This window comes from Hemitrygon akajei, unplaced genomic scaffold (genome assembly GCF_048418815.1).
Source record: "Hemitrygon akajei unplaced genomic scaffold, sHemAka1.3 Scf000069, whole genome shotgun sequence".
In the NCBI taxonomy this organism is placed as follows: Eukaryota; Metazoa; Chordata; class Chondrichthyes; order Myliobatiformes; family Dasyatidae; genus Hemitrygon; species Hemitrygon akajei.
In genome coordinates, this window is record NW_027331955.1 from 2,295,746 (window position 1) to 2,320,329 (window position 24,584).

Here is a 24,584-nt window from a genome sequence, read left to right on the forward strand (position 1 = left end):
GTCCCGGACAGTCCACCCCCTTTTTCAGAGACTGGGATCCCTGGTTCAACCCGTAATGATGTTGTGCATTTCAATGTGTTCACCTCTCGGTCCTCGATTCTCTAAATGACATTTAGAGTTATCACATTTGATCTTCTTCATATGATGACCCCACCGCTCCAGGGATCAGTCAGGTGAATCTTCATTGCGCTCTCTATAACAAATACTCTCTAACCTCTTTGTTCATCCTCTATGGAATTACTTTCCATCTTCTGTAGCCCCGTGTTGCCCCAAACATTCACCTCCCACCCTTGTCACTATTTTCACCTTCCACCTCACCCCTAACCTGTATCCACATCTACATCCCCAGCTCTTGCCCCATCCCCATGCCTCACCTCTTTTCTCTGACTATTTCCCGTCCACTCTCAGTCCAGAGGGAGGGTCTCGGCCCGAAATGTTGACGGTCCATTTCCCTCCACAGATGCTGCCCGACCCACTGAGTTCCTCCTGCAATTTGTTCTTTGGTCTGTATAACCCGTGTTAGTATGGGGAGCGGGATTTTACACCATATTGCAGGGTTAGGGTTAGGGTTAATGGACTTTTCAGTGGGACAACAACATGAATCACGGATTTCATCACTGAATCCAGTGTTGTGAGATGTAAAGTCCTCTGTTAAGTGTCCGGCTGTGCCGTGTTGTTGGTGGAATGGGCAGCGTGGTGTTTGTCTCGATTCGGGTCACAACACCAGAATTGCCAGCGGGGTCCACACACAGTGTATTAGTCAACAGAAAACCTCTCGTCCCTGCAGTCTTTGTCTCCTGGTAAACTCAACACCCTGACAATGTGGACCATAGGTACCGCTTCCTCTCAGAGTCAGGGAATCACTGAGACAGCTGATCGCTGAGATGAATTATATTTATTGGTCATTAAAGTTCGCCCAGATTCGTTTGGACGGATTTGATGTGGGGTTTGGGGTGTCACAGTGAAAGGGCGGGACGACCGAACTTTCTCCGTTGTCCAAACATCCTTCCAGGTGAGGCGACACTTCATCTGTGAATCTTCCGGGGTCGCCTGTTGTGTCCGCTGCTCCCGATGTGGCCGCCTCGACACTGGTGACACCGGCTCCTCCTCAGTTGTTCCGGGTAGGAATGTTTTTTAACGGGTGTCGATATTTTTCTTCCCTTTTGTGCGGGGGAGGGCAGGTTTTGGGGGTTGATGATCGGGATGCCGTCCGTTTTGATGCGAGGGGTAGGGATGGAGTTTCATTTTTTTCTTTCTGAACGACTTTCATGTTTTCTTTGTTTCGTGGTTCTCTGGAGAAGAAAAAAAAAACAGCGTTATTTATGAATACCTGCTTTGATAATAAATTAACCTTTGAACTATCCACTCCGAGCGGGACTTAGTTAGTTAGTCACTCAGACAGGAACAGTCTGTGAATGCTCCCACCCAATTCACCAATTTCCCTTACACCACAGATATATCTGTCCAGATACTCCCCACACAAGACAGGCTGGAGCCAAAAATATTTACCATATGACAGACCCTAAATACAAATTACAAAATAGTCATAATGGCTTACACACACAGAACAGACAGAAGTTGTCCTATCTGTACACATGAGTGCACAAGGAGATAAGCATCCTGAAACCCGAGCTAGCTACCCTGAAGAAGAAATATGGCTCAGCACGGCTTAGTACATTGGTTCATCATCAGAAGTTTCTTTCAGAAAAACAGGCTGCTATTTTGTAATGTAGAGTTAACCCTTTTACATACTTTATCATTCCCTCCTTTAAATCATTACATGATCAACAAAGCAGTAACTTTTTATAGAGAAAGCAACCAAGTACAGCATTAACTTCTCAGTGGGTAAAAACGGCATACATCAGTAATTATAACAATGATATGTACAACCATTTGGAGATAATGCAATATCATGCCCCACATATTACCGACAGGTCTTCGAATATCACCATTTCGACCCTTCGGTGAACCCGTGTAAATCCTGCCCTACTCTCTTGATGCTGTCAGTCTCCTTGGCAGTGTGCTTGGAGAGGGATGTAACGTTAGTAGACTCATCAGGGATATAGGTGCAGCATTCTGTGTCAATAATAGCACAGGTTCCCCCTTTCTCAGCTGGGATAAAATCTAAAGCCATACGATTCTGTACGACTGTTTGTCGGATTACAATCATTTCAGTGGATATTTCTGTTACTTGGGCCTGTGTTACTGTCAGGGCCCCTGCAATATTGTGGCCATCTCCTCAAGTGCTTGTAGCCAAATTGATTATCTCTCATGAATTCCTGGCTACTCCATAGGAGAGAAAAGCGATCATCCAAAATCGCTCAGTCTCAGTTATTCCTCTCGGCTGCTGGGCACCTGCAGTTATGGCCAGGATGCATGTTTCCCAGTATAGGAAGTTTCGTTTGGTGGGGGCCTGAGACACAATCCCTCAAAACACCGACAGCCAGAGTCATCTCTGACTGGACCACAGGTCCTCATCTCACTTCCCCGGAAGTTATTTGAGAAAGCCCAGGCTGAGAGTTCCTCACTCTGGTTGAGCAGGATTACTGACATTGGAATCAGAGTGTTAGCATGCTGTGGAATTTCGACACAAACTCAGCAGGCCCGTGGTTCTGCCTGCTTGGCATCGGCGTGACAGAGATACATTAAAGTGATAACATGGGGACCCCCAGAAAGACATAAACACGAACACCTCTGTTACATTCCCGTAACGGTTTAAATGAGCCAGCAGCAATAGACCACTCCTGGAGTGTGGTTTTGATGTTAAAACCACTGTCTTTATTCGTCTCTAATTATAATATAACCAATTAAGCAAAATACTCAAAAGATAACAGTGTTATGATTACACATATGTGTAAATGTAACTCCCAAACCACTGAGCTCAGGAAATACCAAGCTTAAAGTCCTGAGATGGGAAAGTATGAAATTCAGTTCATCCACGGAATCAATGACGAGAGAGAGATATTTGTAATCCAAGGTGAATGTCGAGAGAAGGCAATTACGTTGAATTCCACAAATTCCACAGTGGTAAAACAGGATAACAGTCGCTGTAGGTCTTATCCGTCGTTGTTCTAAATCCACATACGAATTATCACCAGAAGTAGCTTATCAGAGGAGTACTGTCGTCAGAAGGAACTACCACCCAGGCAAGTGTTAACACACAGGAATATTCGGCAAGGTACTCCCAATCCAGATCCAAATCACAAAGTATTACCGACAGTGATTTCCACAGAATATCCCTTCTCACAAGTGTTTACCACATAACACACCCGAATCCAGCTAAGGGTTAACAAAAGTGGTAGCCACGGGATACTCCAACAAAATCCCCATATGGATTATACGAATCATCACCAACAGTGATTGGTCACAGGGGTACCTCTTCAAGTGAATTACCACACTCAGGCAGGGGTTTGCACAAGTTGTCCTCACAGGATACTCCCAAATCAACAGATCCACTCCAATGCATCAAACAAAGTGACAATCACACATTCGGTATAGGCTGGATCAATAGTTAACCCACCTTGTGGGCATAGCAGAGTCCAAACAGTGGCCTTTGGCCACTAGGCCCTTTGTTTCGAACTTTCCATCTTCTTTCTTTCTCTCTGGCTGACTGTGTTTGTGACTGTCCTTGCTTAAATAAAACAAACTGCGAGCTATGTAAACACAAGCTGCAAGCAAGTGTAAACACGCGCATAGTCAAATAGTTCCGTCTCTCTCTCTCTCTCTCTCTCTCTCTCTCTCTCTCTCTCTCTCTCTCTCTCTCTCTCTCTCTCTCTCTCTCTCTCTCTCTCTCTCTCTCTCTCTCTCTCTCTCTCTCTCTCTCTCTCTCTCTCTCTCTCTCTCTCTCTCTCTCTCTCTCTCTCTCTCTCTCTCGAATCAAACAGGAGCCGGGAAAGCCAGGCTTGTTTACACAGGAATTTAGGAGAATTTAGAATTTAGTATTTTCTCCCCGTATTGCCTTTTTAGTTATCTTCTGTTGTTCTTCAAAAGTTTCCCAATCCTCTGACTTCCCTCTCATCATTGCTATGTTATACAACTTCTCTTTTATTTTTATACTGTCCTTGACTTCCCTTGTCATCCACGGTCTCCCCCTTCTCCCTTTAGCTGGCTTTTACCACTGAGATGGTGCGGGACTACAACCAGAGGCCATGGGTTAAGGGTGGAAGGTGAACATGAGGGGAAACTTCTTCACACAGACAGTCATCCGGGTGTGGAATGAGCAGCCAGCACAAGTGGTGCATGCGAGCTCAATTTCAACATTTAAGAGGTTCGTGTAGGTACCTGGATGGTAGGGATGTGGGAGTGGGCAGTTTAATTAGTTCAGCACAAACCGGATGGCCCAAATGGCCTGTTTCCGTATTGTAATTTTCCACAAGAACCTGAAGTAATACTAATATTCACTCGAAGTCCTTTTAACAGCTGTGCAGACCAACCATTCACCTCAGCAGGGATTTTTTAAATGGCGTTAAAATTGTGGAACTTTAAGTTAAAAATACGTGAACGAAAACCACAGATGCACGTCCAAAAGACAATTTGCGTGAGAGTGTTTCAGTTACTGTGGGGCCAGGACCCATGCAGCTCAGCAGGAAGAGGGAATAATACCAATGGAGAGAGTCAAACTGAGCCAGGGTACAAATTGCAGACGGCAGAAATGCTCCATTCTTATAGAAACAGGAAGTGCATCGGGGAACTGATGGTCATTCCAGGTTCCAGCACTCTGCCCAGTCAGGAGATGATTTCTCTGTCCAACCTGGCTTCAGCCTCATTGTAACAGCGAGGAACAGCCAGATCAAAATTTGGCGACTCAAGTAATCTCATCTGAAATGTTGTCCTACAGCCTTTGATGGACTTTGTAAATCATTTCACAGGTTAAAACGAGAAGGAATTTGTCTCCAGGAATCTCAAACACAGCACGCCAGTTTTGCTGTCTCTGTCCAGATATTTAAGAAGTGGAGCGCGGGATTCAATCGACCATCCTTTCTACTCAGACTGTGTGAAGGGATTTATGCGATCATCTGACCAACTGGCACGCCCGTCATTTTACACAGGAGAAAGGCTGTTCACCTGCTCAGACAGTGGGAATAGATTCACTCGGTCATTTCAACTGAAGGTACATCAGCAAGTTCACACTGGGCAAGGCCATTCATCTGTTCTGTGTGTGAGAAAGGATTCAATTGGTCTTCCCACCTGTGGACACACCAGTCAGTTCACACCGAGCAGACGCTGGTGATCTACTGAATTTGTGGGAAAGGATTCACTCAATCATCTGACGTAATGGCAGACCAGCGGGTTCACACTGGGGAGAGGCCGTTCAACTGCTCAGAATGTGCGAAACGATTCACTCGGTCATTCGACCTACAGATACATCAGCGACTTCACACTGGGGAGAAGCCATTCACTTGCTCAGTCTGTGGCGAGGGATTCACTCAGTCTTCCAACCTACAGAGACACCAGCGAGTTCACACTGGAGAGAAGCCATTCACCTGCTCAGTCTATGAGAAGGGATTCACTCAGTCATCCACCCTACGGAGTCATCAGCGAGTTCACACTGGGGAGAAGCCATACACCTGCTCAGTCTGTGGGAAGGGATTCACACAGTCATCCCACCTACAGATTCATCAGCGAGTTCACACTGGGGAGAAGCCATTCACCTGCTCCGTCTGTGGCGAGGGATTCACTCAGTCTTCCAACCTACAGAGACACCAGCGAGTTCACACTGGGGAGAAGCCATTCACCTGCTCAGTCTGTGGGGAGAGATTCACTCGGCCAGACATCCTACAGAGTCATCAGCGAGTTCACACTGGGGAGAAGCCGTTCACCTGCTCAGAATAAGGGAAATGATTCACTCAGTCATCCCAAGTACTGGCACATCACTCAGTTCACAATAGGGAGTGGCCGTTGTTATGAATTCCTGGGTTTCGTTTGCTGTGGACTGTCATTTTAAGAGAGAGAAATTAAAAAGTTATTTCAGTTTGACTTGTAGCTTGTTTACATCGCTCGCAGCTTGTTTAGTTTTAACCGAGGACACTGACACTCAGAGTCAGACGGAGACGAAGGAGGAAAAATGGAAGAATCGAAACCAGGGAACTAGTGACCAAGGGTAACTGATTGCAACTTTCCTATGCCCACAGGGGTGGGTTAATTATCGATTCACCGTACATCGAATGTGTGATTGTCACCTCGTTTGATCAGTAGGAGTGGATCTGATTTGGGGTATCGTCTGAAGACCACTGATGTGTTAACCCTTGCCTGTGTGTGGTGTGGTAATTCACTTGAAGACGATACCCCTTGTGACAAGTCACTTTCCGTGATATTTCGTATGTGGATTTGGAATGATGAAGGATAAAATCTACAGCAACTGTTATCTCGTTTTACCACCATGAAACCTCTGCAATTCGACATAATTGCCTTCTCTCAACATTTACGCTGGTTTACAAATATCTCTCTCATCACCTGAACTTTTATACTTTGCCATCTCAAGACTCCAAGCCTTGTTTCTTGCGAGTTCAATAGTCCAGGAGTTGTATTTGCACACATATATACACATAACACTTTTATTTATCTTGTTTAAATTACTATATTACAAGTTGATTCTAATAAAGATAGTTTTAACATCAAAACAGACTCCAGGTGTAGCTATTGCTGCTGTTCGTTTCTAAAGCGTTACAATTCGTAACTAAATTGGGCCTGCGTCCGGGATATTAACAGATTTGGGGGCGTAGTCATTAATTATCGATTTTATTGGGGAAATTCCTTTTGATTTATTTGTGTGTGGAAAATCAGTAGCAATGGATGTTGATAGATGTCTCGAAGTGCCAGCCTCTGAGGCTTTGGAGGACGCCGGAAGGATTGAGTTGTTAAGTATTGCTAAAAGGTTAAAACTTGCTAAGGGGAAATCAACAATAAGGAGGGCACAGGTGCAGAGTGTAATAGCTGAACATTATGTATCTGAGGGTGTGTTTAAAGTGGGGGAGTTGGAGGTGTTTCCTGAAAGTAAACCTCGTGAGCTTGAGCTCCCGTTTACAAGTGAGAAAATTAAATGCGGAGGCTGCGGAAAGGCAGAGGCAGTTTGAGGCTGGAGAGGCAGAAAAACAGAGGGAGGAAGCAGAAAGGCAGAGGCTGTTCGAGCTGGAAAAGAAAGAGAGATTGCAGCAAAGGGGTCGAGTGTTAGACTCTGGTGATAAGTTTAAGGCCATTCGGGAAGTTTCGTTGGTATCTCTATTTGACGAAGCAGAGGTTAATAAATACTTTCAGCATTTTAGGAAGGTTGTTTAAAGTGGCCAGAAGAGGGTTGGCCTATTCTCTTACAAAGTGTAATTAAAGGGGAGGCGCAGCAAGCATATTCTGCTTTGACGGCTGATGAAGCAGCTGATTATGGCATAGTGACACAGGCTGTGCTCAAAGAGTACGAGTTTTTCCCAGAATCATACAGGCAAAAGTTTAGAAATTTGAGGACCTCTGTGAACCAGACTTATATGGAACTTGCTTATGAGATGTTTGTGTGTTTTGACCGCTGGTGCACATATAAAAATATAAATGATGATTTGAACAGCTTGAAAGAGTTGGTTTTAATTGAAGAATTCAGAGGGTGGGTGCCTGATGACATAAAGAGATATTTAGATGAAAAGAATACTGCCACTTTACAGGAGTCTGCTAGATTAGCAGATGAGTTTGGTTTAACTCATATGGTTAAGTTTATCCCGAAATAGAGCTTCCAACAGAGTAGCAGGGATAACCAGGGTAAACCAGAAATTAAAGCTGGGACTAGTGACAAGAGTAAGGATGAAGGGAAGCAGTTGATGGAGAAATATGCCGGTCTTACTTGTTACTATTGCAAGAAAGCTGGTCGTAAGATGGCTAATTGTTGCCTCCTGGGGAAGAAAAATGAAAAGGAGGCAGTCCCGAATGCCTGTGATCAGTCTGTTGAAGCACCAGTAAACCCACAGGGTTCTGAACATTCTGTTTGAGGCTCAGATAAGGAAAAAGGAAAAGGAGTCAGTCCCGAATGCCTGTGATCAGTCTGTTGAAGCACCAGTAAACCCACAGGGTTCTGAACATTCTGTTTGAGGCTCAGATAAGGAAAAAGGAAAAGGAGTCAGTCCCGAATGCCTGTGATCAGTCTGTTGAAGCACCTGTAAACCCACAGGGTTCTGAACATTCTGTTGAGGCTCAGATAGGAAAATGGAAAATGAGGCAGTCCCGAATGCCTGTGTTCAATATGTTGAAGCACCAGTAAACCCACAGGGATCTGAATATTCTGTTTGAGGCTCAGATAAGGAAAAAGGAAAAGGAGGCAGTCCCGAATGCCTGTGTTCAGTTTGTTGAAGCACCTGTAAACCCACAGGGTTCTGAACATTCTGTTTGAGGCTCAGATAAGGAAAAAGGAAAAGGAGGCAGTCCCGAATGCCTGTGTTCAGTATATTGAAGCACCTGTAAACCCACAGGGTTCTGAACATTCTGTTGAGGCTCAGATAAGGATTTGAGAGGTCTGACCCAGTTAAGAAGAGCTTTGATTATTTTATGTCAGATGGGATTGTATTATTAAAGGAAGGGTCAACCCCAGTACCACTGAAAATTGTTTGAGATACAGGGGCTTCTCAGTCACTTATATTAGACAGCGTTCTAAAGTTTGGTGATGAGACTGAAACCGGTGAGGTAAATCTATTAAAGGCATTGGGGGCGGTATGGTTTCTGTGCCGTTGTGCAAGGTAACTTTACAGTCAGTGTTGGTTTCGGGACCTGTTAAAATCGGATTATGCTCCAGTTTACCGGTGGAAGATGTTACTTTGCTGTTAGGAAATGACCTGGCAGATGGTAAAGTTGTTCCTGTACTGCAGCTGACAACTAAGCCAACCACTGAGACCCACAGATGGATTTTAACATTTATCCTTCCTGCCCAGTAACTCGAAGTATGGCTAAGAATTTTTGCAGACACAGACGGTTCTGTGCAGTATGATTCTGATACCCGTGATAGCCAAAATCGGGATTTCTGTTATCATGACTTGTCAGGGACTTTTCTGCCTTCATTGTTTCAACAGGATTGAGGTAGTAAGTCTGATGAGAAAGATTTATCCCTGTCTAGGAAGGAGATTATAGCAGAACAGAACCGAGACCCTGAGATTAAGAAAGTGCCAGTAGGGTATTATCTAATGATGGAGTGTTAATGAGGAAGTAGAGGCCACCTGCTATGCCAGCGAGTGAGGAATGGGCAATTGTTCACCAAGTTGTAGTTCCTAAAGTTTTTAGGACTGAAATTTTAACTTTGGCCCACAGTATGCCCTTAGATGGCCATTTCGGTGTGAATATAACTGTAAACAGGTTTATGAAATAATTTTACTGGCTTAATTTGAGGAAAGATGTGACCTTTTGCAAACCTGTCACACTTGTCATTTGTTGGTAAACCCCACCAGGTCACCCCAGTGACACCACTGTGGTCTATACATGCATTCGGTGAACCCTTTTCTAAACATAGTGGATTGTGTTGGCCCATTGCCAACGCCTAAAGCTGGCCATCAGTAACTACAAAGTATTATGTATACTGCATCCTGATTCCCAGAGGCTATACCTCTCAGAAATATTAAAGCTAATACTGTGGTGAAGGCTCTTATCAAGTTGTTTTTTTACTTTTTCTGGATTGTCTAAGGAAATCCAGTCTGATCAAGAAAGTAATTTTACACCTGGATTATTTCAGTAGGTAGTTTATGAACTAGGAGCTGAACAAATAACATCATCTGCGTACCATCTGGAAGCACAAGTGCTGTAGAAAGTTTTCATTCTACACTCAAAACAATGAATAAGACATACTGTATTGAAAATGGGAAGACTGTGATGAAGGAATATATTTGCTTTTCTTCTCAGTAAGAGAGTCAGTACAGGATCACTGGGCTTTAGTTCACTTGAACTTCTATTTGGTTGCAGACTGAGGGGACCTTTAACCTTGTTAAAGGAACAGTGGATTGATGGGGATGTACATGTTAACTTGTTAGACTATGTTTTGAAGTTCAAAAATAAACTACACCAAGCGTGTAGTCTAGTGAGACAAAACTCAAAAATTTCTCTAAACAAAATGAAGTGTTGGTTTGATAAGCGGGCTTGCGAAAGAAAATACCAGGTGGGGGATTATCTTATCTTATCTTATTTTATCTCCAATGTTGACGAATCCACTCCAGGTGAAACTCAATGGACCGTATAAAATAGGCTCTCAAATTAATGTTGTGAGTTATCTTATTAAAACACTCGACTGACGTAAACTAACACAGGTTGTACACATAAATATGATAAAGCCTTATTTTGATAAATAGGCACCATCTGTGAGTGTTGTTGTCAAAACATATGCATCTGGTAAAACTGAGAATGAAATAATTGACTCGTCTGAGACTTTTCACAAGCCAAACATTCTTCCCAGTTAGACTAATGAACTCGGTTGTTCTAGAAAACATTGATAACAGGTTGTCTCATCTGCAGCCAAAGCAACAACAACAGCTGAAGGAATTAATTCTGAAGTTTAAACATTTATTTCCTGATGCTCCCAAGGAAACCAGGGTCGTAGTACATGATCTAAATAATGGTCAAGCTAAACCTATTAAACAACACCAATATCGTATGAAAGTAGAAAAGTGTAAATTGGCTGAGCAAGAAATAGACTATATGCTGATGATGATGTTGAACAGCCTGTAGCTTACTTTTCGAGAAAATTCAATCAGCATCAAAGAAATTATTCCTCCTTAGCGGGCTCACTTTTGACATTTAAGAAAAACTTGGACAGATATATGGATGTGAGGGGCTTGGAGAGATATGGCCCAGGTGCAGGTCAGCGGGACTAGGCAAAGAAATGGTTCGGCACAGCCAAAAAGGGCCAAAAGGCCTGTTTCTCTGCTGTAATGTTCTGTGGTTCTTAGAGAACGAGTTGTTGTCACTCATCTTGGCTTTGCGGCATTTTGATGTCGATGTTTGTCCTAGGAAGAAAGCTCTTGTAGTTTATACTGATCACAGTCTGTTGGTGTTTTTGATTCAGGTAAAGGGCAAAACCAGATGATTGTTAAACTAGAGTCTGATTTTGCAAGAATATGATATTGCGATAACGCATATGAAAAGCACAGACAATATAATTGCCGATTGTCTTTCCACATGCTGAGCTTACAGTTTTAATACTGAAGTAGAATCTGGTATTTGTATACGATTCTGCAATGTGTTACATGATAACCATACATGCATTATTTTACATACTGTAGCTTGCAGTTAAAATTTTCTCTTTTAGAGCAAACAAATTTTTTTGGGGAGAGGGGAAGTGTTATGAATCCCTAAGTTTCGTTTGCTGTGGACTGTCATTTTAAGAGAGTGCCTGAGTGAGGTGGGGACTAACAATGACGTCAGCCGCTGACTTTCTCAGCTCACTTTTGATTTTTACAGAGAGAGAGCTCAAGGAGGCGGGACTGTCTGACTTGCAGCTTGTTTACATTACTCGCAGCTTGTTTCGTTTTCAGCGAGGACACAGACACTCACAGTCAGAAGGAAGCAAAGAAAGAGAACAAAAGAATTTAGACAAGGAAGCTAGTGGCCAAGGGTCACTGTTTGGAACTCTCCTGTGCCCACAAGGGTGGTTTGATTATCGATCCAGTGCACATCGAATGTGTGCCTGTCACCACGAATAATCCACAGGAGTGGATTTTGTTTGGGGAATCCTGTGGAGACCACTTACGTGTTAACCCTTGCCTGGGTATGTGGTGTGGCGATTCACTTGAAGACGATATCCCCGAGGAAATCCGAAATTCAAACAAAATGCTGGTGGAACACAGCAGGCCAGGCTGCATCTATAGGGAGAAGCGCTGCCGACGTTTCGGGCCGAGACCCTTCGTCAGGACAAACCGAAAGGAAAGATAGTAAGAGATTTGAAAGTAGTGGGGGGAGGGGAAATGCGAAATGATAGGAGAAGACCGGAGGTTGTGGGGTGAAGCTGAGAGCTGGAAAGGAGATTGGTGAAAGTGATACAGAGCTGGAGAAGGGAAAGGATCATGGGACGGGAGGCCTCTGGAGAAAGAAAGGGGGGGGGGGGCAGATGGAGAACTGGTAATCAACTAAATATGTCAGGGATAGGGTAAGAAGGGGAGGAGCAGCATTAACGGAAGTTAGACATTTTAATTACACGTCCCATTCCCATTCTGATATGTCTAGCCATGGCCCCCTCTATTGTCAAAATGAATCCAAACTCAGGTTGAAGGAACAACACCTTATCTACCGGCTGGGTAGCCTGCAAGCTGTTGCCATGCACATTGACTTCTCTAACTTCCGTTAATGCAACTCCACCCCTTCTTACCCCATCCCTGAAATATTTAGTTGTTTGCATGTTCTCCATCTCCCTCTGGTACACAAGTCAGTTCACACGAGGGAGAGGCCGTTCACCTGCTCCGACTGTGGGAAGGTATTCACTTGGTCATCTCAGCTGAAGGTACATCAGAGAGTTCACACTGGGGAAAAGCCGTTCACCTGCTCAGACTGTGGGAAGGGATTCACGGTCATCCGGCCTACTGGCACACCAACGAGTTCACACCGGGGAGCGGCCGTTCACCTGCTCCGACTGTGGGAAGGGATTCGAATAATCCGCAGGAGTGGATTTTGTTTGGGGAATCCTGTGGAGATCACTTCTGTGTTAACCCTTGCTTGGGTATGTGGTGTGGCGATTCACTTGAAGACGATATCCCTAAAAGGAAACATGAGGTCATCTCAACTACGGGGACACCAGCGAATTCACACTGGGTAGAGTCTGATCACCTGCTCGGACTTTGGGAAGAGATTCTCTCAGCCAAATCAACCAAATGTGCATCACTGACTTTACACTGGGGAGAGGCTGTTCACCTAGTGTGAATTTGGGAAGCGATTCGCTTATTCATCTAACCTTATGTAACTCTCGCTTAGGCTGGCAGCTTAATATAGGAGGTGATAGTCCCCTCCCCACCCGGCCAAACTGAAGAAATCTCAATTGGGTGGATGCTGCGTGTTGTGTCCCCTGTTACAAATCAGTACTGTACCCCAAAATAACAAATGGTACACAATATGTGATTAAACAATTGAGCTTTATAATTCTTACTTTGACAGAGGCAATGATGTACAGTGTATCAGTAAAGTTTCCTGTAACATTTGACTTCATTGTGAAGTATTAGCTTGCACCTTCTATCTCACTGATTTTTCCAGGAATCGTTTTATTTTAGCTAGAACGACAAGAGCTGTAAGTGAATGCAGCACCTGGTGGGGTAAGAGTTGTAAGCTATGATCATAGGGTATGGCAGGATAGATTCCAGCATTTTGTTACGAACAGTAACACTTTAGAAACAAACCAGCAGGAACAGACTGCACCTGGAATCTGGTTTCAGAAACAGAGAAAATAGGTGTAGGAGTAGACCATTCGGCCCTTCGAGCCTGCACCACCATTCAGTATGACCTTGGCTGATTATCCAACTCAGAATCCTGTAGCTCCTTTCTCTCCATACCCCCTGATCCCTTTAGACACAAGGGCCATATCAAACTTCCTCAAATGTAGCCAATGAACTGGCCTCAACTGTTTCCTGTGGCAGAGAATTCCACAGATTCACCACTCTCTGTGTGAAGAAGTTTTTCCTCATCTCGGTCCTAAAAGGCTTCTCCTTTATCCTTAAATTCTGACCCCTCATTCTGGACTTCCCCAACATCGGAAACAATCTTCCTGCATTTAGCCTGTCCATTCCCTTTAGAATTTTATATGTTTCAATAAAATTCCCCCTCAATCTTCTAAATTCCAGTGAGTATAAGCCTAGTCGATCCAGTCTTTCTTTATATGAAAGTCCTGCCATACCAGTAATCAATCTGGTGAACCTTCTCTGTACTCCCTCTATGGCAAGAATGTCTTTCCTCAGATTAGGGGACCAAAACTGCACACAATATCCTAGGTGCGGTCTCACCAAGGCCTTGTACAGCTGCAGTAGAACCTCCCTGCTCCTGTCATTCAAATCCTTTTGCTATGAATGCCAACATACCATTTGCCTTTTTCACTGCCTGCTGTACCTGCATGCCCACCTTCAATGACTGGTGTACAATGACACCCAGCTCTCGTTGCACCTCCCCTTTTCCTAATCGGCCACCGTTCAGATAATAATCTGTTTTCCTATTCTTGCAACCAAAGTGGATAACCTCACATTTATCCACATTCAGTTGCATCTGCCATGAATTTGCCCACTCACCTAACCTACCGAAGTCACCCTGCATCCTCTTACCATCCTCCTCACAGCTAACACCGCCGCCAGGCTTCGTGTCATCTTGAAACTTGGAGTTGCTGCACTTAATTTCCTCGTCTAAATCATTAATATATATTGTAAACAAATGGGGTCCCAGCACTGAGCATTGCGGTACCCCACTAGTCCCTGCCTGCCATTCTGAAAAAGTCCCATTTACTCCCACTCTTTGCTTCCTGTCTGCCAACCAATTCTCTATCCACATCAATACCATACCCCCAATACCGTGTGCTTTAAGTTTGCACACTAATCTCCTTGTGGGACCTTGTCAAAAGCCTTTTGAAAATCTAAATATAACGCATCCACAGTCTCTCTCCTATCCACTCTACTAGTTACATCTTTAAAAAATTCTATAAGATTCGTCAGACATGATTTTCCTTTCACAAATCCATGCTGACTTTGTCCGATGACTTCATCTCTTTCCAAATGTGTTGTTATCACATCTTTGATAACCGACTCTAGCATTTTCCCCACCACCGACGTCAGACTCACCGGTCTATAATTCCTCGATTTTTCTCTCCCTCGTTTTTTAAAAAGTGGGGTTACATTAGCCACCCTCCAATTCTCAGGAACTAATCCAGAATCTAAGGAGTTTTGAAAAATTATCACTACTGCATCCATTATTTCCTGGGCTATTTCCTTAAGCACTCTGGGATGCAGGCCATCTGGCCCTGGGGATTTATCTGCCTTTAATCCCTTCAATTTACCTAACACCACTGCCCTACTAACATGTATTTCCCTCAGTTCATCCATCTCACTAGAACCTCGGTCCCCTACTATTTCCGGAAGATTATTTATGTCCTCCTTAGTGAAGACAGAACCAAAGTAGTTATTCAATTGGTCTGCCATGTCTTTGTTCCCTATGATCAAATCGCCTGTTTCTGACTGTAAAGGACCTACATTTGTCTTGACCAATCTTTTTTTTTTCTTTTCACACATCTATAAAAGCTTTTACAGTCAGTTTTTATGTTCCCTGCCAGCTTTCTCTCATAATCTTTCGTCCCTTTCCTAATTAAGCCCTCTGTTCTCCTCTGCTGGTCTCTGAATTTCTCCCAGTCCTCAGGTGTGCCGCTTTTTCTGGCTAACTTATGCTTCTTCTTTGAACTTGATAATATCCCTAATTTCCCTTGTCAGCCATGGGTGCACTACCTTCCCTGATTTATTCTTTTGCCAAACTGGGATGAACAATTGTTGTACTTCATCCATGCGATCTTTAAATGCTTGCCATTGCATATCCACCGTCAACCCTTTAAGTATCATTTGCCAGTCTATCTTAGCTAATTCACGTCTGATACCTTCAAAGTTACCCTTCTTTAAGTTAAGATCCTTTGTTTCTGAATTAACTATGTCACTCTCCATCTTAATGAAGAATTCCACCATATTATGGTCACTCTTACCCAAGGGGCCTCGCACGACAAAATTCTAACTAACCCTTCCTCATTGCTCAATACCCAATCTAGAATGGCCTGCTCTCTAGTTGGTTCCTCGATATGTTAGTTCAGAAAACCATCCCGCATAAATTCCAAGAAATCTTCTTCCTCGGCACCCTTACCAATTTGGTTCACCCAATCTATATGTAGATTGAAGTCACCCATTATAACTACTGTTCGTTTATTGCACGCATTTCTAATTTCTTGTTTAATGCCATCCCCAACCTCACCACTACTGTTAGGTGGCCTGTAGACAGTTCTCACCAGCGTTTTCTGCCCCTTAGTGTTATGCAGCTCTACCCATATCGATTCCACATCCTCCAGGCTAATGTCCTTCCTTTCTATTGCGTTAATCTCCTCTCTAACCAGCAATGCTAACCCACCTCCTTTTCTTTCCTGTCTATCCCTCCTGAATATTGAATATCCCTGGATGTTGACCTCCCATCCTTGGTCACCCTGGAACCATGTCTCTATGATCTCAACTATATAGTATTCATTAATAAATATCTGCACATTCAATTCACCCACCTTGTTACGAATGCTCCTCTCATTGACACACAAAGCCTTCAGGCTTGTTTTCACAACACTCTTAGCCCTTATACAATTATGTTGAAAAGTGGCGCTTGTTGCTTTTTGCCCCGGATTTGCCTGCCTGCCATTTTTACTTTTCACCTTACTACTTTTTGCTTCTACCCTCATTTTACACACCTCTGTCTCTCTGCACCTGTTCCCATCCCCCTGCCACGTTAGTTTAAATCCTCCTGAACAGCAGTAGCAAACGCTCCCCTAGGACATTGGTTCCAGTCCAGCCCAGGCGCAGACATACTGGTCCCACCTCCCCCAGAACAGGTTCCAATGCCCCAAAAATTTGAATCCCTCCCCCTTGCACCATTTTTCAAGCCACGTATTCATCTGAAATATCCTCCTATTTCTGCTCTGACTAGCACGTTTTTGATGTTAAAACCACTATCTTCATTAGTATCTACTTACAATATAGTAACTTAAGCAAGATATGTGTGTATATGCATGTGTAAATATAACTCCCAAACTATTGAGCTTGGTGGTGGGTGGGGGGGGGGGGGGGGAGCAAGGCTTAGAGTCTTGAGATGGTAAAGTATGAAAGTTTAGTTCATTCACGGAATAAGGGATGGGAGAGAGATATTTGTAATCCAGGGCAAATACAGAGAGAAGACAATTACGTTGAATTCCATAGGTTCTACGGTGGTAAAGTGAGATACCAGTCGCCGTAGATTTTATCCGTCAGCGTTCCAAATCCACATACAAATTATCACCGAAAGTGACTTGTCATAGGGATCAACAACACACACAAAATGCTGTTGGAACACAGCAGGCCAGACAGCATCTATAGGGAGAAGCGCTGTCGAAGTTTCGGGCCGAGACCCTTCGTCAGGACTAACCTAAAGGGAAAATAGTAAGAGATTTGAAAGTCGTGGGGTGAGTGGGAAATGCGAAATGATAGGAGAAGACTGGAGGGGGTGGGATGAAGCTAAGAGCTGGAAAGGTGATTGGCAAAAGTGATACAGAGCTGGAGAAGGGAAAGGATCATGGGACGGGAGGCCTTGGGAGTAAGAAAGAAGGTGGAGGGGGGACACCAGAGGGAGATGGAGAACAGGCAAAAAACTAAATATGTCAGGGATGGGGTAAGAAGGGAAAGAGCGGCATTAACGGAAGTTAGAGGTCAATGTTCATGCCATCATGTTGGAGGCTACCCAACCGATTATAAGGTATTGTTCCTCCAACCTGAGTTTGGATTCATTTTGACAATAGAGGAGGTCATGGATAGACATATCAGAATGGGAATGGGGCGTGTAATTAAATGTCTTTCTGTTAATGTCCCTCCTCCTCTTCTTACCCCATCTGTGACACGTTTAGTTGTTTACCTGTTCTCCATCTACCCCCCCCCCACTTTCTTTCTCCCGAATCCTCCCGTCCCATGATCCTTTCCCTTCTCCAGCTCTGTATCACTTTCGCCAATCACCTGTACAGCTCTTAGCTTCATCCCACCCCCTCCAGTCTTCTCCTATCATTTCGCAATTCCCCTCCCCCCACTACTTTAAAATCTCTTACTATCTTAACTTTCGGTTAGTCCTGAAGAAGGGTCGCGGCCCGAAACGTCGACAGCACTTCTCCCTATACATGCTGCCTGGCCTGCTGTGTTCCACCAGCATTTTGTGTGTGTTGTTGTTTGAATTTCAGATTTCCTCGTGTTTCTCACAGGGATATCGTCTTCAAGTGAATCGCCACACCACATGCACAGGCAAGGTTTAACACATAAGTGGTCTCCACAGGATTCCCCAAACAAAATCCACTCCAGTGGATTATTTGAGGTGACAGGCGCACATTCGATGTGCACTGGATCGATAATCAAACCGCCCTTGTGGGCACAGGAGAGTTCCAAACAGTGACCCTTGGCCACTAGCTTCCTTGTCTAAATCCTTTTGTTCTCTTTCTTTGCGTCCTTCTGACTGTGAGTGTCTGTGTCCTCGCTGAAAACGAAACAAGCTGCGAGTAATGTAAACAAGCTGCAAGTCAGACTGTCCCGCCTCCTTGAGCTCTCTCTCTGTAAAAATCAAAAGTGAGCTGAGAAAGTCAGCGGCTGACGTCATTGTTAGTCCCCACCTCACTCAGGCACTCTCTTAAAGTGACAGTCCACAGCAAACGATACCGAGAGATACATAACACTTCGCCCCCCACAAAGGAAATTTCTTTCTGAACTAAAAGAGAAAAATTTTAACTGCAAGCTACAGTATGTAAAATAATGCATGTATGGTTATCATGTAACACATTGCAGAATCGTATGCAAATACCAGATTCTGCTTCACTATTAAAACTGTAAGCTTTCATCTGGAAAGACAATCGGCAATGATATTGTCCGTGCTTTTCATATGCATTATCACAATACCATATTCTTGCAAAATCCGACACAAGTTTAACAATCATCTGGTTTTGCCCTTTACCTTAATCAAAAACACCAACAGTTTATGATCAGTATAAACTACAAGAGGTTTCTTCTCAGGACAAACATCAACATCAAAATGCCGCAAAGCCAAGATGAGTGACAACAACTCTTTCTCTAAGGACCATAGAACATTACAGCACAGAAACAGGCCTTTTGGCCCTTCTTGGCTGTGCCGAACTATTTTTCTGCCTAGTCCCACTCACCTGCACTTGGGCCATATCCCTCCAAGGCCCTCTCATCCATATATCTGTCCAAGTTTTTCTTAAATGTCAAAAGTGAGCCGGCTAAGGTGGAATAATTTCTTTGATGCTGATTGAATTTTCTCGAAAAGTAAGCTACAGGATGTTTAACATCATCATCATCTTTCTGTAATAACACTGCCCCGGCAGCTTCATCACTGGCATCCACAACTATAGAAAATGGTTTTGTAAAGTCAGGTGCCCTGAGCACAGGTTAATGACATAAAAATGGCTTTCAATCGATCAAATGCCTCCTGACAAGGCTCGGTACAAACAAACTTTTGACCCCTCTTCAGGACATTAGTCAGAGGAAGAGCGATATCAGTAAAGTTCTTGCTGAACTTTATCCAACCATTCCCAGAAAACTTCTAAGAGCCTTCTTACCAGTCGGAATAAGAACTTCAGAAATTGCCTGGACTTTTGCCGGAACAGGAGCCAACTTGCTTTGAGCTACAACATAGCCAAGATAAGTCACAGTGGCATGGCAAAATTCAAACTTAGCTAAATGTAAGGCTGGCCTGGGAAAGCCTGTCAAACAGCTTCTCTACTGCAGAGATATGCTCTTTCCAAGTGTCACCCCCTGTGACTAAGTCATCAATATAGCCATCTGTGTGTTCTAACCCTCGAATTACAGAATCAAACGTTCTCTGAAATGATCCTGGACAATTTTTCCATTCCAAACGGCAAAACATTGTATTCATACAACCCAGAAGGTATCACAAACGCAAAAATTTCTCTACCTCTATCCATCAATGGAACACACCAAAACCCTTTCAACAGATCAATCTTTGTTGGAAATTTAGCTTTTCCAGCTTTATCGATACAATCATCCACCCTAGGGATAGGATAGGCATCTGTTTTTGTTGCTGCATTTACCTTCCTATAACCAGTGCAAAATCTAATACTGCCATCAGGTCTGTGCACAATAACGGTGGGTGACTCCAATCTGATGCTGCAGGACTAATAATACCATTTTCCAGCATATTTTCAAATTCTTGCTCAGCCAATTTACTCTTTTCTACTTTCATACGATATTGGTGTTGTTTAATCGGTTTGGCTTGACCAATATCTACATCATGTACTACGACTGTGGTTTGCTTGGGAACATCAGGAAATAAATCTTTAAACTTCAGAATTAATTCCTTCAGCTGTTGTTGCTCTGGCTGCAAATGACCCAGCTTGTTATCATTTTTTTTTCCAGAACAACCGAGTTCATTAGCCTAACTGGGGTAACGTTTGGCTTGTGAAAAGTCTCAAGACAAGACAATTGTTTTATTCTCAGGGTTACCAGATTCATATGTTTTGACAGCAACACTCACAGATGGTGCCTGTTTGTCAAAATAAGGCTTTATCATATTTCTGTGTACAACCTGTGTTAGTTTACGTCAGTCGGGTGTTTTAATAACATAATTTACAACGTTAATTTGAGAGCCTATTTCATATGGTCCATTGAGTTTCACCTGGAGTGGATTCGTCAACATTGGAGATAAAGTAAGAAAAGATAAGATATCCCCCACCTGGTATTTTCGTTCGCAAGCCCGCTTATCAAACCAACACTTCAGTTTTTTTGGAGAAATGTTTAAGTTTTGTCTCACTAGACTACACGCTTGGTGTAGTTTTTATTGAACTTCAAAACATAGTCTAACAAGTTAACATGTACATCCCCATCAATCCACTGTTCTTTTAACATGTGAAAGGTCCCCTCAGTCTACAACCAAATAGTTCAAGTGAACTAAAGCCCAGTGATCCTGTACTGACTCTTACTGAGAACAAAAGCAAATATATTTCTTCATCCCAGTCTTTCCATTTTCAACACACTATGTCTTAATCATTGTTTTGAGTGTAGAATGAAAACTTTCTGCAGCCCTTGTGATTCCAGATGGTACGCAGATGATGTTATTTGTTCAGCTCCTAGTTCATAAAATACCTACTGAAATAATCCAGGTGTAAAATTACTTTCTTGATCAGACTGGATTTCTTTAGGCAATCCAGAAAAAGTGAAAAAAAAACTTGATAAGAACTTTCGCTACAGTTTTAGCTTTAATATTTCTGAAAGGTATTGCCTCTGGGAATCTGGATGCAGTATACATAATACTTTGTAGTTACTGATGGCCAGCTTTATGCTTCGGTAATGGGCCAACACAATCCACTATAACTTTAGAAAAGGGTTCACCGAATGCAGGTATAGACGACAGTGGGGCCACTGGGGTGACCTGGTGGGGTTTACCCACAAATGGACAAGTGTGACAGGTTTGCAAAAGGTCACATCTTTCCTGAAATTAAGCAAGTAAAATTATTTCGTAAACCTATTTACAGTTATATTCACTCGAAAATGGCCACCTAAGGGCATACTGTGGGCCAAAGTTCAAATTTAATTCCTATAAACTTTAGGAACTACAACTTGGTGAACAATTGCCCATTCCTCACTCTCTGGTATAGCAGGTGGCCTCCACTTCCTCATTATCACTCCATCCTTGAGATAATACCCTACTGGCACTTTCTTAATCTCATCATCTGAGAGATTTGTTTCTTTTAAAGCTTCAGTCTCACGGTCTCGGTTCTGTTCTGCTATAAACTCCTTCCTAGACAGGGATAAATATTTTTCATCAAACTTGCCACCTGAATCCTGTTGAAACAATGAAGGCAGAAAAGTCCCTGACAAGTCATCATAACCTGAATCCCGATTTTGGCTATCATGGGTATCAGAATCATGCTGCACAGAACCGTCTGCGTCGGCAGACTTTTTAACCATACTTCGAGTTACTGCGCAGGAAGGATAAATGTTAAAATCCATCTGTGTGTCGTCAGTGGTTGGCTTAGTTGTCAACTACACTGCAGGAACTACTTTAACATCTGCCAGGTCATTCCCTAACAGCAAAGTAACATCTTCCACCGGTAAACTGGAGCACAATCCGATTTTAACAGGTCCCGAAACCAACCCTGACTGTAAAGTTACCTTGTACAATGGAACAGAAACCACACCGCCCCCAATCCCTTTAATAAGATTTACCTCACCTGTTTCAGTCTCATCACCAAACTTTGGAATGCTGTCTCATATAAGTGACTGAGAAGCCCCTGTATCTCAAACAATTTTCAGTGGTACCGGGGTTGATCCTTCCTTTAATAATACAATCCCATCTGACGTAAAATGATCGAATCTCATCTTAACTGGGTCAGACCTCTCAAATCCTTATCTGAGCCTCAACAGGATGTTCAGAACCCTGTGGGTTTACAGGTGCTTCAACAGACTGATCACAGGCATTCGGGACTGACTCATTTTCCTTTTTCCTATCAGAGCCTCAAACAGAATGTTCAGAACTTTATGAGTTAAAGCAAACTTATCTGCTAATCCAGCAGACTCCTGCAAAGTGGCAGCATCCTTTTCATCTAAATATCTCTTTATGTCATCAGGCACGCACCCTCTGAATTCTTCAATTAAAATCAACTCTTACAAACTGTTAAAATCATTTATATTTTTATATGTGCAACAGCAGCTAAACACAAAAACTGATCATAAGCAAGTTCCATATAAGTTTGGTTCACAGACTTCCTGAAATTTCTAAACTTCTGCCTGTATGCTTCTGGGACCAGCTCGTAAGCGTTGAGCACAACTTGTTTCACTATGTCATAATCAGCTGCTTCATCAACTGTCAAAGCAGAATAGGCTTGCTGAGCCTTTCCCTTAATTACACTTTGTAAGAGAATAGGCCAAACCTCTTTTGGCCACATTAAACTCTGAGCAGCCATCTGGAGGCACCAATTTAACTTCCTGACTGGCCTTAAACTTTTCACAAGAGTCTAACGTTTGACCCCTTTGCTGCAATCTCTCTATCCTTTCCAGCTCGAACTGCCTCTGCCTTTCCACAGCCTCCGCATTTAATTTTCTCACTTGTACTGGAGCTCAAGCTCACTAGGTTTACGTTCAGGAAACACCTCCAATTCCTCCACTTTAAACTCACCCTCAGATACATAATGTTCGGCTATTACACTCCGCATCTGTGCCCTCCTCATTGTCGATTTCCCCTTAGCAAGTTTTAACCTTTTACCAATATGTAACAACTCGATCCTTCTGGCGTCCTCCAATGCCTGTCACTTCGAGACATTTATCAACATCCATTGCTACAGATTTTTCACACACAAATAAATCAAAAGGAATTTCCCCAATGAAATCGATAATTAATGACTACGCCCCCAAATCTGTTCATATCCCAGACGCAGGCCCAAATTTTGTTATGAATTTTAACGCTTTAGAAACGAACACCAGCAATAGGCTACACCTGGAGTCTGTTTTTAATGTTAGAACCAACTTTATTAGAATCTACTTATAATATAATAACTTAAACAAGATAAACAAATGTGTTATGTGTATATATGTGTGCAAATATAATATTGATTTCGGGAGAAACAAGGCTTGGCGTCTTGAAATGGCAAAGTATGAAAGTTCAGTTCAACCATGGAATAGGTGATGAGAGAGATATTTGTAATCCAGCGTAAATGTTGAGAGAAGGCAATTATGTTGAATTCCACAGGTTTCATGGTGGTAAAACGAGACAACAGTTGCTGTAAATTTTATCCGTCATCATTCCAAATCCACATACGAATTATCACGGAAAGTGACTTGTCACAAGGGGTATCGTCTTCAAGTGAATTACCCCACCACACCCAGGCAAGGGTTAATACATTAGTGGTCTTCACAGGATACCCCAAATCAGATCCACTCCTACGGATCAAACGAGGTGACAACCACACATTTGAGTACGCTGAATCGATAATTAACCCACCCTTGTGGGCATAGGAAAATTGCAATCAGTGACCCTTGGCCACTAGTTCCCTGGTTTTGATCCTTCCATTTTACCTACTTCGTCTCCGTCTGACTCTGAGTGTCTGTGTCCTCGGTTAAAACTAAACAAGCTGTAAGCGATGTAAACAAGCTGCAAGTCAAACTGATTTAACTTTTTTAATTTCTCTCTCTTAAACTGGCAGTCTACAGCAAACGAAATCTAGGGATTTATAACAACGGCAATTCCCCATTGTGAACTGACTGATGTGGCAGTAGGTGGGATGACTGAGTGAATCCTTTCCCTTATTCTGAGCAGGTGAACGGCTTCTCCCCAGTGTGAATTCGCTGGTGTCTCTGTAGGTGGTGTGATAGAGTGAATCCCTTCCCACAGACTGAGCAGGTGAATGGCCTCTCCCCGGTGTGAAATCGCTGATGACTCTGTAGGTTGGATGAATGACGGAATCCCTTCCCACAGACTGAGCAGGTGAACGGCTTCTCCCCAGTGTGAACTCGCAAGTGACTCCGTAGGTTGGATGACTGACTGAATCCCTTCCCACAGACTGAGCAGGTGAACGGCTTCTCCCCAGTGTGAACTCGCTGATGTACCTGTAGGGTGGAAGATCGAGTGAATCGCTTCCCACATTCTGAACAAATGAAGGGCTTCTCCCCAGTGTGAACTCTCTGGTGTCTCTGTAGGTCGGATGACCAAGTGAATCTCTTCCCACATTCTGAGCAGGTGAACGGCCTCTCTCCAGTGTGAACTCGCTGGTGTCTCTGTAGGTCGGATGACCGAGTGAATCGTTTCGCACATTCTGAGCAGGTGAATGGCCTCTCCCCAGTGTGTACCCGCTGGTGTGCCATTACGTCGGATGATTGAGTGAATCCTTTCCCACA

General features: G+C 43.4%; 1 pseudogene; it reads right to left on the reverse strand.

The window, feature by feature from the left end:
* Window positions 1-23,918: 23,918 nt before the first annotated feature.
* Window positions 23,919-24,584, reverse strand: LOC140722085 (uncharacterized; annotated as a pseudogene).